Genomic DNA, 15,758 nt, shown 5'->3' with positions numbered 1-15,758 from the left:
CCTATAGTGTAGTAGCAGGCCTGTAGGCTGTAGCTGTGTAGAACCGTTTCTACCTACAATCTGTACGTACTAGAACATGCATGAGCGGCGACAGGGCTGCAGCTGCGCTTGTGATAGACTGGAAAAGTGTGAAGGGCAAACCGCGTACGGGGTATCTACCTTAGATCTAGTTGTACCGCCCACACGTGTACTGTGCGAATATAATACACAATACATACACACACACACACACACACACACACACACACAACGTAGAAACAATGTCAAATATAGACCGGGGGCCCAGAGCATTTATTCAGCTGAAAAGGGTCACACTTTTTGATGGTCTCATCATATAAGGATGTGGCCAAGGGTCAATAAAATGAATTGCTGGCACGTCACATCCTGTACCGTAAGCCTAGGGGCGACAAAAAGGGACCCCGAAAAATGGATTTATTCAGCCGAAGGGGGTCACGGACAAAAGTTGGTGGATATTGTTCCTTTGGGTGTACTTATCATGAAAACAGTAATGCCAGCTATTTTATCCTGTACAGGGCCCCAGACAGTAGCCCCAAAGGGCCCCACAAATATGGTGTTATTCAGCTGAAAAGGGTCACGGCTAATTTCTTTTGCAATAGAAGTAGTTCCAATCAGAGATATCAAAAACAGCAATGCCAGCTATTTTATCCTGTACGGGGCCCCAGACAGTAGTCCTAAAGAGCCCCACCCCCCATTGGCCCTACGTACAAACACACACAAACATTGATTTTATTCAGTTGAAAAGAGTCATGGCTAATTTCTTTTGCAATGGAAGGAGTACGTACCAATCAGAGACATCCAAAACACCAAAGCCAGCTATTTTATCCTGCATGGGGCCCCAGACAGTAGCCCCAAAGTGCCCCGCCCCTATAAGCCCTGCGTACAAACACACACACACACACACACACACACACACACACACACACATTTACTTTATTCAGCTGATAAGAGTAACGGCTAATTTCATTTGCAATGGAAGTAGTACCCATCAGAGATATACAAAACACCAAAGCCAGCTATTTTATCCTGTACGGGGCCCCAGACAGTAGCCCCAAAGTGCCCCCCCCCCCCCCCCACACACACACACACATACTGACACTATAGTTTCATTCTTCTGAAGAGGGTCACGGCTAATTTCTTTTGCAATGGAAGTAGTAGCCATCAGATAAATCCAAAATACCAAAGCCAGTTATTTTATCCTGCACGGGGCCCAAGACAGTAGCCCCAAATTGCCCCCTTACCCCCTCCCCCCCCCCCCCACACACACACACACACATTGATTTTATTCAGCTGAAAAGGGTCGCGGCTACTTTCTTTTGCAATCGGAAGTAGTACTCATCAGAGATATCCAAAGCACTAAAGCCAGTTATTTTATCCTGTACGGGGCCCCAGACAGTAGCCCCAAAGTGCCCCCTACACATACACACACACACACACACACACACACAAACACACACATATATATGTATATATTGGTTTCATTCAGCCGAAAAGGGTCACGGCTAATTTCTTTTGCAATGGAAGTAGTACCCATCGGATATCCAAAATACCAAAGTCAGATTTTATCCTGCACGGGACCCCAGACAGTTGCTTCAATGTGTTTTGCTTTATTCTCTTTATTGTTTGCATCTCTTCTTCTTCTTAAAAATGCGCTCCTTCGTCTTCATTTTCGCGACAACGACAACGTCCTCCTCATCATCATCAGTTTTGCTGTTCTGGCAAACATTTTCCAGCGTATCGGCTACGTTCGATTTTAGAGCGGCGAGAGCGGAATACATGCGTAATTGAGTCTGGGAAAGCGTAGGAACAGCGTAGCTAAAGCGGCCAACAGCGTTATCGAAGCAGGAATGAAGCATCGTAGGAACAGGCCTTGATTTTATACGAGAGTAGTGAACTTAGTGAGAGCGTCGTTAAAGCGGGAAGGTTGTGCTTTGATCAAGAAAGCGGCGCAGCAGCGGGACCATGTCGTCGGTGTCTAGTTGAGACTACTTCCCGTTCTTGTGCCACTGTTACTACGGTCAGAAAAACCTAGAATTGTTATGCTCATCCCGCGGTATTTACACTGTCACTGCTCTCTCCCCGTTTGAGCTACGATTCAAAATAGGTCAATCTTGATGGGGAGATGAGGAAGAAATTTTGAACTAGTTCAAAATTTATTCCCGATCTGTAAAATTGCCAGATCCAACCCCATCACCCAAACGCTGCTGCTACAATGCTCCCGGTCCCCGTACACTTTTGCCGCTCTCTCCCGATCTGACAGATTGAATAGATCGGGATGCAGATCTTGATAGTGGAATTACATGTGGGGACACTTTAGGAACACTCCGTGGGGCCCCATACAGCTATATAACTGGTTTCGGTGTTTTTGATACCTCGTTGAGTACTACTTCCATTGCAAAAGAAATTATAGCAGTGATTCTTTTCACTTAGAATAAAATAATACGGGAGCACTTTCCAGCTACTGGCTGGGGGCCCCTTAACTGGATGGGTTTGTGTTTTACGTATCTCAGCTGTTAATTCCACTGCCAAGGAAAATACGCATACATGACTCTTTTCACCTAAAAACACTTAATTCATATGGGCTGGGAATACCTTGGGGCTATACCTGTCAAAGGTCCTGCATCCGGGCCAATTTCGCACCTCTTTTAATCGAATTCTTTAATGTTGAATTAAATTTAGCAAAAATTTCGCCTAGATGACATGGTAGTTCAATGTCATAATCTCTTCATTCAAATTCATTTTGAAACATTCACATTACCTCTAACCTTATTCTAAATAACACTTTTTCAACTGAAATCCATAAGACAAGCACCATTCCACTATCCGTTCATTCATAAATTCATAATGATATAGTCACGTGATCACATGCTGCACTCGTTCATTCAAATTGATTTCTGGCCATCTGACTTAACGTGTCTGCAGTCCAGATATGTTCATGCTTGACCTCTTTCCTTATTTTCTTTCATCATAGTTATTGTTTTGTAAGCATCATAGCTTTTCATGTTTTCGTATTCGTTTAAGAGACTTTGACACCAGTTTTTTTTTTTTTTTTTTTTTTTTTTTTTTTTTTTTTTTTTTTTTTTTTTTTAACGTGCTTATTGATTCCGAAGAAGTAAGAAGCCACAAATTATCTGGCCGTTACGAGCGCTTTATTACGAACGGTCGGCCAGTTCCAGGAAGTCAAGGTTATGATCCTCAATTTTTTTTTAATAATTCTTTCTATGTCTTCTAGAGATATACGTCTGTATCTATTGTGCTGTCGTGACTATAAAAAATTGAAGTTAATCTGCATTACTGGTACACGTATAGGCCTATAATGACATGTATATGAAGAAGAAGGAGCATTACCAGTCTGGTTACAGAACAACCAAATCCAGTTATACTAGATAAGAAATATGATACTTTAACTGCTTTATACACAGTAATTTAAAGATGAAACGAAAACACACATAGAAAGACACGATAAAATGATCTGAAACAAAGAAATAGCATGATTTAAATTTGAATGAATACGTTTGGAATTTGACTGTCTTTCGCGAAATTTAATGACTGAAATACCCTTTTCGGCAAGTCAAGGCGAATTTGAATGAACGTAGGGTACCAGCCAATTTGAATACCCATTGCACGAATTCGAACCTTCTATCAAATGAACCGACAAAAGTGCGAAATGGGCTGGGAAAACCTAACTGGCTTTGATGTTTTGGGTATCTGGGCTACGGTCACAACTCAGAGCGGCGACCGACCGATTTGTAGCCTGCTCGGTCGCCGCTGAGATTTTGGCACTGCCCAGCAGTTTTTGGAGCTGTTGAGCAGGCTGACAGCCCCAGCGAAAATCGAGCAGTGCCCGAGCGATGATCTGTCGATGTCCTGTCGGTGACTCGTCAGTTGCCGGCCGATTTTAGGTCAAACTTGGCGAAATGCGAGGATCCTCTCAGCGCAGAGTCCGATCAGTCACTGAGCGATTACCCGTCGGCAACTGAGCGGTCTCCCACCGGCCACCGGTCGATTTTTAAAAGATCGACCAGCGGCCGACCGATGATCGGCAGGGCATCAGAGGTTTCCTGTCGGCCTACGGGCGGTGGCCCGTCGTTCCCTGCCAGGTTGTTCTCACGAGCAATGTTTGGGACTGTATGTCCATTTTGTATAAACAATAACGCTCTTTCTCTGCATCAGAGAGGTCAACGAGGTCTAAGATGTCGTTGATTCCACCTCAACTACTTCGACAACGAGATCCACAAGTCCAGCAGTTTGTGACAGTCGGTCTCATTAGGGATTTAGCCAGCCCCCCCCCCCCCCCCCCCCAACAGATGTCCTCTCTTGGCCTTATTTTTGTAATCATTGTTCCCCATGTTATAGAAGAATGTATGCTCCTCAAAAAAAAAAAAAAAAAAAAAAAAAAAAAACCTGTGCGATTTGTTCTTCCTGCTCCTCTGTGAACCGTTTGCTGGAGTTCAGTGATTGTTGGATGGAGGGCAGGTCGTCATTTGTCCCACTGTTGCTATCCTTTCCTTCCTTGTCCTCCATGTCTCCAGCCGACGTGACCGAGTCCTCTTCTGATGAGTGGACAATTAGAGCCACAGTTTCCTGCTTCTTCCTCCGGGGATAAACCCTGGTGACGGTCGTCTTGCCTCTTTCTCTCTTCTACCTGTTCCAGACGGCCCCGATTCCTCCTCCCCTTCTTATCGCTTTGAAGTGCTTTTCCTTTGCGCTTTTGGCATTTTCTTGTGAATGAAAATTGTTGGGAAAACCAGGCTGAGTTGATGACTTCGTTCAGAAATCTTACTGTTTCTCTTGGCGGGTGCTGGGCAGCTCTTTATATATGCCCTGGGGAACGTCCCTGTAAATCAAGCAGTCGCCGCCCAGACGCCGGTCAGTTTTTAACTCGCCGACCGGTGACCGACCGGTGACCAACCGATCTGCCATCGGTCATCGAGCGGCCACTGCTCGGCAACTGATTCTCTTGGGGCTTAATTTTTTTTTAACCTAAACCGCCCAACGGCGACCGCTCGATAAGATCGGTGACCGCTCGATAAGGTCGGTGCCTGGGCGGTGCCTGGGCGGTGGCCGCCCAGGCACCGAGTGTATTTTGGACGGCGAGTAGAAATCGAGCGGTCACCGCTGAAATCTTAACTCCGCGCTAAAACTTCAGCAGCGACCGACCGATGCCCTAAAAATCAGCAGTGCCTTGTCGGTCACCGGTCGGCGACCGACCGATATTGGCTAAAAACTCGCCGAGCGGTCGCCGAGCAGGCTGATTTTGGGGGTTGTGACCGTGAGATGTAAACTAAGGCCTACTTCGATTGTAAAAGAAAAACAACTATGACTCTTTTCAGCTAAATGATGTCATATATTATGTGGGGGAGGGGCACTTTATGGCTACTGTACTGGGCCCGGTACAGGATGAAATGACTGGTTTTCGTAATATGGTCATCTTGGTTGTGCACTATACAGAAGTATGCTTCCTTTGCAAATTTCTTGGGTGTTTTGCTATTACTGTAGTAACCTATAGGACTCCGTATACAGGATAAGATGACTTGCTTTGGTGTTTGTGATATCTCTGTTCAGTAGGCCCTGATATTTACGTAACAAAAGAATTTGTCAGACCATTTTCAGCTGATTCACAGTACATGTATAATGGATGGGACACTCAGTGGAGCTATTGTCTGGGGCTCTGTACAAGGTAAAATAACTGGCCTTGGTGTGTTGAATATCTCTGATAGGTATACTTCTTCCAGTGCAAAAGAAACTACCCGTGTTTGGGGCTATACTGTCTGGGGCCCCGTGCAGGATAAAATAACTAGCTTTGGTATTTTGGATATCTCTGATGGGTACTACTTCCATTGCAAAAGAAATTATAGCCTTGACCCTTTTCAGCTGAATGAAACTAATGTGTGTGCGTGTGTGTGTGTGTGTGTGTGTGTGTGTGTGTAGGGGTGCACTTTGGGGCTACTGTCTGGGGCCCCGTACAGGATAAAATAACTGGCTTTAGTGTTTTGGATATCTCTGATGAGTATGCCTACTACTTCCGATTGCAAAAGAAAGTAGCCATGACCCTTTTCAGCTAAATAAAATCAATGTGTGTGTGTGGGGGGGGGGGGGAGGGAGCAATTTGGGGCTACTGACTAGGGCCCCGTGCAGGATAAAATAGCTGGCTTTGGTACTTTGGATATCTCTGATGGGTACAACTTCCATTGCACAAGAAATTATAGCCTTGACCCTTTTCAGCTGAATGAAAGTAATGAGTGCGTGTGTGTGTGGGGGGGGGGGGAGGTACCTTGGGGCTACTGTCTGGGGCCCCGTACAGGATAATAGCTGGCTTTGGTGTTTTGGATATCTCTGATGAGTACCACTTAAATTGCAAAAGAAATTAGCCGTGACCCTTTTCAGCTGAATAAAATCAATGTGTGTGTGTGTGGGGGGGGGGGGGGGGGGGCATTTTGGGCTACTGTCTGGGGCCCCGTGCAGGATAAGATAACTGGCTTTGGTATTTTGGATATCTCTGATGGGTTCTACTTCCATTGCAAAAGAAATTAGCCGTGACCCTTTTTAGCTGAATGAAACTAATGTGTGTGTGTGTGTGTGTGTGTGTGTCTGTGTCTGTGTCTGTGTCTGTGCGTGCCGGGGGGGGGGGGGGCTGAAACTGTCCGGGGCCCCGTACTGGATAAGATAGCTAGCTTTGGTGTTTTTGACATCTCTGATGGGTTCTCCTTCCATTGTAAAAGAAATTAGCCGTGATTCTTCTCAGCTGCACGAATAAAATCAATAATTGTGTGTGTATGTACGTATGGCCTATGGGGGTGGGGCACTTTGGGGCTACTGTCTGGGGCCCCGTAAAGGATAAAATAGCTGGCATTGCTGTTTGGGATATCTCTGATGGGAACTACTTCCATTGCAAAAGAAATTAGCCGTGACCCTTTTCAGCTGAATAACACTGTGGGGCCCTTTGGGGCTACTGTCTGGGGCCCTGTACAGGATAAAATAGCTGGCATTGCTGTTTTCATGATAAGTACACCCAAAGGAACAATATCCACCAACTTTTGTCCGTGACCCCCTTCGGCTGAATAAATCCATTTTTCGGGGTCCCTTTTTGTGGTCCCTAGGCTTACGGTACAGGATGTGACTTGCAAGCAATTCATTTTATTGACCCTTGGCCACATCCTTATACGATGAGACCATCAAAAAGTGTGACCCTTTTCAGCTGAATAAATGCTCTGGGCCCCCGGTCTAATACTACTACATGTAGTAGTAGCCACCGACGTCTTCATGCATCCGGGTAAATAGTGAGAGTACGGATAACAAGCAGAACACGGCTGGGAAGAGTTGTGCCTCGGTGACGTCTGACTCTCCGCCAGGACTTGCTCATTAGCATATTCACCATGCAGATTCACACTTTTTCAACCAAAATTTACGAGCTTATTTGGTGATTTGAAAGTTTGTTTTCGGTGAAAGTAGTTCATTGGAGGTACCATGGAGGTACGTCATATAAACGTTTCAAACTGACGTGAATATGTCATAATTTTCAAACTGACGTCAATATGTCGTACTTTTGATCAAATGGAAGTTGTCCCAAAGATGTCATTGGTGGTCATAGATTCGTCTTAATGACGTAAATCACAATTCTAAAGACAAGATGTACGTCAGAATAACGTCATGAGCACGTCGTTTACACGTCAATGCATGACTTTCTAACGTATATTGGTAAAGAAAACAAGAAAAAACGTCTGAAAGACGCCTTTTGTCACGAAAACTAAACACGGAAATGGACGTGATTTTGACGTCATTTTAAGGTCGTGGCCGGTTGGTTGATCAGTACTTCATTTTAAGATCTAATAAAGCGCCTGTGAGCACCTCAAGGTACAACCATGATACAAATCTGGTTCCAAGCTTACATTTGGACGTTTTCTGAACGTTCCTCTTGAAACGTTCCAAGTTTGTTATTTGGACGTTTTGTCAAAGCGTTTTCAGAACGTCTTTTTGTGGAAGGTTTTCCACGTATTGAAAACGTTTCAAATGGACGTTATAAAAATGTTTTTTAGACGTAAAAAAAAATTATAAAAAACCTTTCGGAATTTTTAAGGACCTGCAGAAAACCTTTTGGACGTTATAGACGTTATAGACCGTTTAAGAATATTCACAACGTTTTGTGGACTTTCTGCGGACGTCCAAAAAACTTTTGAAAACTGTTTAGAACGTTCAAAAACGTTCTAAGAACATCTAAAAAGTCTTGTGACCCGTTTCAGAACGTTTAAAGAACCTTTTATATCTGTCTAGAACGTCAAGAAAACATTTTAAGAACGTCTAATGTTTATTTTATTATTTGGTATTTTACAAACAAATGTAAGCACAATCTGGGATTAATGTACCCTAATCCTAATCATACGTATATAATCCTATCCTAACCTGTTCCTAATGTCCTGCCACCTATACCTATCCCACATTCTTTTCCCAATTGATGAATTTGTATCACATTCTTTTATATGCCAGCAAAATGATGAGATGCATGAAGACAATTATGGTTACTAAGATCAGATCACACACACCTTAATTAGGCCTATTAACATATGAAAATACTTCTTTATAACACAATTTGAAATTTCAAACTTTATTTTCAAACTTTATTTTTTCACTTTCTTTCTTCAACAGAATGTATAAGAAGCAATATCATGAATTTGACATGCGAATCGTTGTAAATATATATAACCAGGCAGGATTAACAACATATTCTTGTCTACATGATCAGTAAAATAAAGATACATACACTCTATATACACACTGAGGAGAAAAAAAAAGTGGAGGTACCCACTCAAAAGACTAAGCTTGTAACATGTGGATACCTCTGAGGGAAAGGGGGAAAATGGGGTGAAAACTTACAACTACAAAGAGTGCGGGAAACTGGGGAAGCGGGGAATAAAGAAAAAAAAGAAAGCAAAAGTGTGAAAAAGGAACAAAAACAGGGAAAAAAGGAAGAGAGAGAGAGAGAGAGAGAGAGAAACCAAAAATTTGTTGATGCATACACCAAGGGCGAAAGCCCACAGAGACAATTAGCCAAGTGTTTTCGAATGTGACAAATTGTCGAGCAGCTTTCCAGCGGAAGAGATTCAACTGTGAGGACGAGAGAACGAGAGCACGTATAGAATACTACCAGGTAGTAAAAATAATTGATGCCTCAAGAGAACGCAGCCTTTCAGTCAAAGAAGATAAGATGATATCGTGCTCACAAAATATATTACAAAATTAAAAACATTCAGTTACATTATAAAACTTCAAAAGAAGCATTTTCAATCTCGTTTTAAAAGAATTCAATGAAGGTGCATTTTTTATATCCATAGGAAGGGAGTTCCAGAATCTTGGACCTACATAAATAAAAGTCTGTTGAGCTAACAAGGTTCTTAACAAAGGTAAATGAAATTCATTTGACTGTCTAGTTGGGTATCTATGGTATGTCCGGTTACGCATAAACATGGAGTTAAATACAAACGGGAGGCAATTATCATTAAAAGAATACATTAACTGCCCTAATTGTAATAAAAACAAATCCTTAATTTTCAGAATCTTGTTATCAAAAAACAAAGGATCTGTATGAGAATATGGAACAGTATTACAAATAATGCGAAGAGCCTTCTTTTGTAACAGCAGAATCCTATCCAATAATAATTGATGCGTGTTTCCCCATACCAAAATTCCATAATTTAGATAAGGCAATATCAAAGATGAATACAATGTTAGCAGCGAATGCTGAGGAATAGACAATTTTAATCTATTGATAACACCTATGTTACGTGAAATTTTCTTGCAAACATTATCGATATGAAATTTCCAAGAAAGCTTGTTATCAACTGTAACACCGAGAAACTTTATATTATGGGGAACACTTTCTAAGACAGCGTCACCAAAACAAATGTCCATATCTAAATTATCTAAAGTGTTACTAAAAAGCATATATTTTTTTTTTTGATATTCAAAGACAACGTATTTGCTTTTATCCACTCACATAAATGTTCTAATTCGGAATTAACTGTCTGCACAAGAATATTTGGGTCTTCATGTGAGTAAAAAACATTTGAATCGTCGGGAAAAAAGTATGAACGATAACACATCTGACGACGCACAAAAATCATTAATGTAAACAATAAACAATAGTGGGCCCAATAAACTACCTTGTGGCACGCCACACTTCAGTTCTCTCATATCAGAATTATGATTGTTCAAAAATACATATTGGTTGCGATCAGTTAGATAACTCCTGAACCACTCCAAGGCCTTCCCACGTATACCATAATGAGACAACTTGTAGAGAAAGATATCACGGTTTATAGTGTCGAAGGCCTTGGAGAAGTCCAGTAAGATACCAATCAAATGTGAGCGATTGTCTAAAGCATGTGCTACTTTGTCAACAAAATTAAGCAAAGCGTGACTAGTGCTATGCTTTTCTCGGAATTCAAACTGCGAATTTGTAAAAAAAAACACACATCTTTAAAAAATTAATCGTTCTTTTATATATATAATTTTCTCTAAAATCTTGGACAAACAAGATAGTAAAGAAATAGGTCTGTAATTACTAACACCTAACTTATCTCCATTCTTTTAATAACTTTAGCTATTTTCATTTGCTCCGGAAACACACCCGTTAACATTGACAAATTAAAAGTATGTGCCAAAGGATCCGCAACAGAAGATATAACATTTTTCAAAATCATATTGCTTATGTCATCATAACCGGAACTTTTTTTGTTTTTCAAACCAAATACAATATCAGTAATCTCGTACCTCGTGGTAGGGGTAAAAAATATTGAATTCATATTATATCGATTTAAAAAATGAGAGAAATGTTTATTAGTATCGGGAATTTCTTGAGCAAGGTTTTCTCCGATTGTGTGTAAAATATGTGTTAAAAACATTTGCTATATCAACAGGATTATCAATAATTTCATCATTAAATCTTATTTTCAAAATACTTAACTTTTCATTTGAAATATGCATTACTTGTTTCAATTCGTTCCATGTACTTTTCATATCACACCTATATCTCTCTAATTGTTTACGATAATATTTTTTTCTTTTCAATACGTATTATATTAGTGAGAGTATTCTTATACAAAGTATATTTAATACGTGCTTGTTCAGTTTTTTTTTAATTTTAAATACATAAAACAGTTTATTTTTCCTATTTATGGAACGTAAAATAGACTTGGAAATCCATGGAAGCTTTGGAGTTGGTTTATAATTCCCCCGCTTATCCTTTCTTTTAGAAATGTGAAAAAAATATTCAAAGCCAAATTAATGTCGTCAGTATCAAACACACAATCCCAATTAACATTATCCAAGGATACGCAAAAAGAAGACAAATTTTCTTGGGTTACTTTACGCCTCAAATATCGCTGGGGTGAATTATTACTAATATGGCTAAATTTAAGGTGCGTCATAATTGGAAAATGATCAGTAATATCTGATAAAATTATCGACGAATTTGAAAGGATTAAAACATTACTAAAAATATTGTCAATTAAAGTGGCTGACTGACGTGAAACGCGTGTCGGTTTCGAAATAAGAGGTAAGAAAGAAAAGGATAGGAATGTCTCAAGAAATTCTCCCGAGATGTTGTCCGTTGTATGCTTTAACAAGTCAATATTGAAATCACCGAATATAAAAGAGTTTGAGTTTATAAATGTGACCGTGCACCTCAAAACGAACATAAAGTCGCACACACTGATTTTGCGTGAGGACTGAAAATACGTGAAATGGGTCAACCTAGCCCAACTTGACTTTTTCATATTTTCTGAAAGAGCGGGTCTTCTTTTATATTATGCTAAAATTTGGTATCTTAAATTGGGCAGGAAAGTGTGTTTTTTTTAGCAGTTTATCCCGAACATTTTTGGTAGAATAGTGTGATTATGTGTGTCTATAGAATCTTTTTTTCATTTCTGAAAAACCTTGTCCACACTCTTCACTTTCAACTCTAATAACTTTTGAAAGGACAGTGCTACTGCTTTGAAAGTTGGCGTTGATTATGGACAGAATGTGTTAATGAGGCGTGCTTAATTTCAGTTTAATCCGATAATCCCTTCATTGTTGTTACTCTGGTGGTTTACTTCCTGTTTTTTGTCCCATTCATCGCACAGCCAGCACGGTTTGGTAAAGATTAAGCGCTTGAATAAACATTGTATTTCAGAGCCTCTTTTCTCAGTTCACACTTTTCCTGAGTTTGTGATTTCTTTCCAATATTTAGATAGGTTAGGAGAGTCCATTTCATTTGAGTTATACATTATTTCAAAGCTTAAAGTCTGCTCTTTCAGAATATGGTCTTAACTAAAAATTCATGTCAGGCGACTTTTTGTTTGTTTTGAGTTGCAGAGTCACAAATAAAGGGTTTGTAATCACCTCGGTGAGATATAATAAAAAGTCTCGGTTGTTGGAATTTGAAGGTCTGTAAATAATACCTATTACAATGTTTTTATTACCGGGAACAGTAATCTCTATGAAAAACGACTCAACAATGTCATTCATTTTGCTAAGCTCATCAAGGACAGTGCATTCAAAGCAGCGGCTGCCTGCCGGCGTAGAACATATAAAGCGACTCCACCACCAGAGCGATCAGATCTATTATTCGCAAAAATATGATACCCTTCAAGTGTAAAAGATTGTTTTGGACATGAAGACAACCACGTTTCAGTGAGTCCTATCACTGAAAATAAAGATTTATCTGGGTTATCTGACAATAACTGCAATTCTTCAAAATGCTTATTCATACTTCTTATTTTCAAATGTACCAATGAAAATATATCTTTCACAAAACCCTTGATAATGTCTTTGAATTGATTCAAGGTGACATAATTACACAATGGAGCTTGAGTCAGATCGTTAAATCATACTGCATTTCTTCCGCTGCAGAATTAAGATTGTCCGCAACTAGTTCATCAAAAGGATATGAGCGTGTATTTAAAGCTTCTTCTTTATCTAGAAAATCAAATTCCGGCGTAACAGGTCTAAATAAATAAAAAATAAAATCATCATCTAACATAGAGTGAAAAGGAACATCTTCTATCCTGTCATTCACTCTGAATAGGGGCAATTCTGACTAGGTGTTATCCGAGCCATTGCTGCTAGAGGGTAACCATGGCTAACGTTGGCGCAACAGAGAAAGTGACACGACAGGAACTTAACGCGATACTGCGGGATAAAAGCGAATGCAGAGGATAGTGGGTAGCGACCATGCGTGACTGTGAAAGGTACGCGCTCTTTGTATGCATACGAATTGTTGAACAAGGCTGGTTGGCTGTTAACGAGAAGTGAGGTGCAGAGAGTGTCAAAAATGAAAAGATATCAGAAACAATGAATATACAACATGTAGAACGTGGCTAATATCTCAGTAGGCCTCCCCCCCCCCCCTCCCCCCGATAGAATGCACAAGAACAAAAGGACTGAAGCACGTCGGCCAGAGAATAGCTTCATGCTATTACCAAGCAAATGCTTATATCCAGCATCTGACGATGGTGAGCTCCCTTTCTAAGGGGCTTTACAGAAGGAAATACTTTTCAAGGAGGAGAAATGGAAATGGGATGGAAATTAAGAAAGCGAGAACGGCAATAAGTTGACCAAAATTTGTTTAGGAATTTAACCGAACAGGGAATAAGTTAAACCACACTTTTATCAAATATTTACCCATTATTCAAACATTCATATAAAAAACATCGAAAATTAAAACGTTTCCATGCGTTCGCATATTCATTCATAAAGTATTCTTGTAGGCATACGATAGTAACTTCAGTTATGCGAAAAAACCGTTTTCAGTCCATTTATATTAACAAAAATACATGTATACGTTAATAGGAGAGCGAGGTCTGATCATGCAGACAGCAAATGGTGGAGATTTAGCGTAGTCAAAATATTTCAAGTAAAAAACTTCAAAAATTAGAAATTAATTCTTTTATAGCAAACAGCTGTAGCACTTGCACAAAAGTGAAAAAAAAAATGGAAATTTATGTGACATGAATATGTGCACAGTTCACCAACGTACTGTAAATATTTTACGTTCTCTGTTAGCAGTTTTCTAAGCAACCGTGACCAACGTTTGTCTCAGGTGCAAAACATAATTGTGTGATTGCGCCTAGCATGAATAAGATGTCAGGTAAACATGATTGGTGGCAACCAAGAGGGAAGAACACACTCGGATATGGAACATTACTTTGAATACAAAAGCAGATATCATTATGAATATACAAAATATATACTAGTATACATTTTGTTTTCAACTTCAACCCGTATACAGGTCCTTTCAAGGTAAGGCCTGGGCCATAAAACAAGTAGAGAATTTAGTGTATTAATTCAAAGTACACGCACAAATCAGCGAAAAATTATTGTATCCTTTTGAAACATATACGTATTGAATGATCGCTTGGAGCAGCCTAATCCAAGATTGGTTGAGAAAAAAAGAAAGAAAAGAGGCGAAAATTGTGAGTGACTGAACAAGATAAGTTTATTCTTAACACAGAAGGTTCGGACCCAGCATAAATCTTTAGATTTCAATGCCTTTTATCTATTTCCACTAGTTTTCAAACTATTTTCATACCTTATTTGAATATTCATAATTAGGCATGAATATTCATAATAATGAAACCAATTCCGAACACGTGGCGAACCAAATAAAAACTTTTTAACGCTCATTAAAGACGACGTCGACGAGGAAGACCTAATGAACACGTTTTGTGGACGTTTCTAAAGGACGAAGACGTAGCAGACATAATAAAAACGTTTTGTAACTTCCATTGACGTTTTTAAAACGTTTCCCAAAAAAACTGTGCTTTGCGGTAAGTGCTAATACCCAACTTTGACGTTGTATGATATGTACGTTTTAAAAGTGTCAATTTTATACGAAGACGTACGGAACCTAAAAAAAAATAATAATGATAATAAAAATCGTTTAGGAAACGTTCTGAAAACGGTATGTGTTTGCTGGGTTCGTTATTCCGAAGGTTCGTTATTCCGAGGGTTCGCTATTCCGAAGATTCGTTATTCCGAAGGTTTGTATAGGGTTCGCTATTCCGAAGGTTTTATTAATCCGAAAATGAAATAAGGTTCGTTATTCCGAAGGTTCGTTAATCCGAAAATGAAACAAAGCTCGTTATTCCGAATGTTCGTTACTGACCCTATTTCATTGTCGGATCAACGAACCTTCGGAATAACGAACCCTATTTAATTTTCGAATAAACGACCCTTCGGAATAGCGAACCTTATTTTATTTTCGGATAAATGAACCTTTGGAATAACGCCACAAGCGTTCGGATAAACTAATCTTCGGAATAACGAACCCTATTTCATTTTCTAATAAACGAGCCTTCGGGATAGCGAACCCTATCATATTTTCGGATAAATGAACCTTCGCAATAACGAACTTTATTTCATTAACGAACCTTCGGTTTAGTTGCGATTTCATAAAGCATTACGAATTTTTGCCCTTATATAAAAACGTGATAGAACCTTGTCAACAACTAAGAATAGAATTATGTGGTAGACGTAGATATATCGCTTAGGACATTTGCAGGAGTAGGGTAGGTTAGATTTGTATAGGGTGCTGTTCGTTATTCCGAAGGCTCGTTAATCCGAAACTCACGATTCCCTATAGCTAGAGGTTTGTTAACCCAAAAAAATCGAGAAGGGTTCGTTAATCCGAACATTAGTGTGGCGTTATTCCGAAGGTTCGTTATTCCGAACGTTCGTTAATCCGAAAATAAAATAGGGTTCGC

General features: G+C 39.9%; 1 protein-coding gene across 1 annotated transcript in view; it reads left to right on the top strand.

The window, feature by feature from the left end:
• Positions 1–15,758, top strand: part of LOC140243623 (sushi, von Willebrand factor type A, EGF and pentraxin domain-containing protein 1-like) — a 447,365-nt gene that overhangs the window by 224,559 nt on the left and 207,048 nt on the right. The gene's annotated exons all lie outside the window — the stretch shown is intronic.

The sequence above is a fragment of the Diadema setosum genome, chromosome 20, assembly GCF_964275005.1.
Source record: "Diadema setosum chromosome 20, eeDiaSeto1, whole genome shotgun sequence".
NCBI classification, from domain to species: Eukaryota; Metazoa; Echinodermata; class Echinoidea; order Diadematoida; family Diadematidae; genus Diadema; species Diadema setosum.
Note: the sequence above shows the minus strand (reverse complement) of the source record. Positions and strands in the feature narration are given on the sequence as shown.